The following is a 3,804-nucleotide window of genomic DNA, read 5'->3' on the forward strand; positions in this document are numbered from 1 at the left end:
GGAGGTTCCTGTGCTCCTTTGCCTTGTATAAATACTCACCATCTTTTTTTCACATCATGGATGTTCCTGGGATCTTTTCCCTCTTCTAAATACTCACCATCTCCTTTTCTCCACATCATGGAGGTTCCTGGGCTCTTTTGCCTTGTCCAAATACTCACCATCTCCTTTTATCCACATCATGGAGGTTCCTAGGCTTTCATTCCTTTTCTAAATACTCACCATCTCCTTTTCCTCACATCATGGAGGTTCCTGGGCTCTTTTGCCTTGTCCAAATACTCACCATTTCCTTTATCCCATATCATGGAGGTTCCTGCGTTCCTTTGCCTTGTCTAAATGCTCAACATCTTTTTTCCACATCATGGAGGTTCCTGGGATCTTTTCCCTCTTCTAAATACTCACCATCTCCTTTTATCCACATCATGGAGGTTCCTGGGCTCTTTTGCCTTGTCCAAATACTCACCATCTCGTTTTTTCCACATCATGGAGGTTCCTGGGATGTTTTGCCTCTTCTAAATACTCACCATCTCCTTTTTCCCACATCATGGAAGTTCCTGGTCTCCTTTGCCTTGTATAAATACTCACCATCTTTTTCTCACATCATGGATGTTCCTCGGCTCTTTTGCCTTGTCCAAATACTGGCCATCTCCTTTTTCCCACATCATGCAGGTTCCTGGGATCTTTTCCCTCTTCTAAATACTCACCATCTCCTTTTATCCACATCATGGAGGTTCCTGGCTCTTTTGCCTTGTCCAAATACTCACCATCTCCTTTTTCCCACATCATGGAGGTTCCTGGGATCTTTTCCCTCTTCTAAATACTCACCATCTCCTTTTATCCACATCATGGAGGTTCCTCGGCACTTTTGCCTTGTCCAAATACTCACCATCTCCTTTTTTCCACATCATGGAGGTTCCTGGGATCTTTTCCCTCTTCTAAATACTCACCATCTCCTTTTTCCCACATCATGGAGTTCCTGGTCTCCTTTGCCTTGTCTAAATGCTCAAATCTTTTTTTCACATCATGGAGGTTCCTGGTCTCCTTTGCCTGTCCAAATACTCACCATCTTCTTTTATTCATATCATGGAGGATCCTGGGCTCCTTTGCCTTATCTAAATGCTCAACATCTTTTTTTCACATCATGAGGTTCCTGGGATCTTTTCCCTCTTCTAAATACTCACCACCTCCTTTTATCCACATCATGGAGGTTCCTGGGCTCTTTTGCCTTGTCCAAATACTCACCATCTCCTTTTATCCACATCATGGAAGTTCCTGGTCTCCTTTGCCTTGTCCAAATACTCACTATCTCCTTTTTCCCACATCATGGAGGTTCCTGGGATCTTTTGCCTTGTCCAAATACTCACCATCTTCTTTTATTCATATCATGGAGGATCCTGGGCTCCTTTGCCTTATCTAAATGCTCAACATCTTTTTTCACATCATGGAGGTTCCTGGTCTCCTTTGCCTTGTCCAAATACTCACCATCTTCTTTTATTCATATCATGGAGGATCCTGGGCTCCTTTGCCTTATCTAAATGCTCAACATCTTTTTTTTCACATCATGGATGTTCCTGGGATCTTTTCCCTCTTCTAAATACTCACCACCTCCTTTTATCCACATCATGGAGGTTCCTGGGCTCTTTTGCCTTGTCCAAATACTCACCATCTCCTTTTATCCACATCATGGAAGTTCCTGGTCTCCTTTGCCTTGTCCAAATACTCACTATCTCCTTTTTCCCACATCATGGAGGTTCCTGGGATCTTTTGCCTTGTCCAAATACTCACCATCTCTTTTTTCACACATCATGGAGGTTCCTGGTCTCCTTTACCTTTTCCAAATACCATCTTCTTTTTCCCACATCATGCAGGTTCCTGGGATCTTTTCCCTCTTCTAAATACTCACCATCTCCTTTTACCCACATCATGGAGGTTCCTGGGCTCTTTTGCCTTGTCCAAGTACTCACCATCTCCTTTTTCCTACATCATGGAGGTTCCTGGGATCTTTTCCCTCTTCTAAATACTCACCATCTCCTTTTATCCACATCATGGAGGTTCCTGGGCTCTTTTGCCTTGTCCAAATACTCACCATCTCCTTTTTCCCACATCATGGAGGTTCCTGGGATCTTTTCCCTCTTCTAAATACTCACCATCTCCTTTTATCCACATCATGGAGGTTCCTCGGCTCTTTTGCCTTGTCCAAATACTCACCATCTCCTTTTTTCCACATCATGGAGGTTCCTGGGATGTTTTGCCTCTTCTAAATACTCACCATCTCCTTTTCCCCACATCATGGAGGTTCCTGGGCATTTTTGCCTTGTCCAAATACTCAAACATCTTTTTTTCACATCATGGATATTCCTGGGCTCTTTTGCCATGTCCAAATACTCATCATCTCCTTTATCCCATATCATGGAGGTTCCTGTGCTCCTTTGTCTTGTATAAATACTCACCATCTTTTTTCACATCATGGATGTTCCTGGGATCTTTTCCCTCTTCTAAATACTCACCACCTCCTTTTATCCACATCATGGAGGTTCCTGGGCTCTTTTGCCTTGTCCAAATACTCACCATCTCCTTTTATCCACATCATGGAGGTTCCTAGGCTTTCATTCCTTTTCTAAATACTCACCATGTTCTTCTCCTCACATCATGGAGGTTCCTGGGCTCTTTTGCCTTGTCCAAATACTCACCATTTCCTTTATCCCATATCATGGAGGTTCCTGCTTTCCTTTGCCTTGTCTAAATGCTCAACATCTTTTTTCCACATCATGGAGGTTCCTGGGATCTTTTCCCTCTTCTAAATACTCACCATCTCGTTTTATCCACATCATGGAGGTTCCTGGGCTCTTTTGCCTTGTCCAAATACTCACCATCTCATTTTTTCCACATCATGGAGGTTCCTGGGATGTTTTGCCTCTTCTAAATACTCACGATCTCCTTTTTCCCACATCATGGAAGTTCCTGGTCTCCTTTGCCTTGTCCAAATACTCACCATTTCCTTTTTCCCACATCATGGAGGTTCCTGGGATCTTTTCCCTCTTCTAAATACTCACCATCTCCTTTTTCCCACATCATGGAGTTCCTGGTCTCCTTTGCCTTGTCCAAATACTCACTATCTCCTTTTTCCCACATCATGGAGGTTCCTGGGATCTTTTGCCTTGTCCAAATACTCACCATCTCCTTTTTCCCACATCATGGAGGTTCCTGGTCTCCTTTACCTTTTCCAAATACCATCTTCTTTTTCCCACATCATGCAGGTTCCTGGGATGTTTTGCCTCTTCTAAATACTCACCATCTCCTTTTACCCACATCATGGAGGTTCCTGGGCTCTTTTGCCTTGTCCAAGTACTCACCATCTCCTTTTTCCCACATCATGGAGGTTCCTGGGATCTTTTCCCTCTTCTAAATACTCACCATCTCCTTTTATCCACATCATGGAGGTTCCTGGGCTCTTTTGCCTTGTCCAAATACTCACCATCTCCTTTTTCCCACATCATGGAGGTTCCTGGGATCTTTTCCCTCTTCTAAATACTCACCATCTCCTTTTATCCACATCATGGAGGTTCCTCGGCTCTTTTGCCTTGTCCAATAGCAGTAGACTTATATACCGCTTCATAGGCCTTTCAGGCCTCTCTAAGCGGTTTACAGAGAGTCAGAATATTGCCCCCAACAATCTGGGTCCTCATTTTACCCACCTCGGAAGGATGGAAGGCTGAGTCAACCCTGAGCCGGTGAGATTTGAACCGCTGACCTGCTGATCTAGCAGTAGCCTGCAGTGCTGCATTTAACCACTGCGCCACCTTGGCT

This window comes from Thamnophis elegans, chromosome 17, assembly GCF_009769535.1.
Source record: "Thamnophis elegans isolate rThaEle1 chromosome 17, rThaEle1.pri, whole genome shotgun sequence".
Lineage (NCBI taxonomy): Eukaryota > Metazoa > Chordata > Lepidosauria > Squamata > Colubridae > Thamnophis > Thamnophis elegans.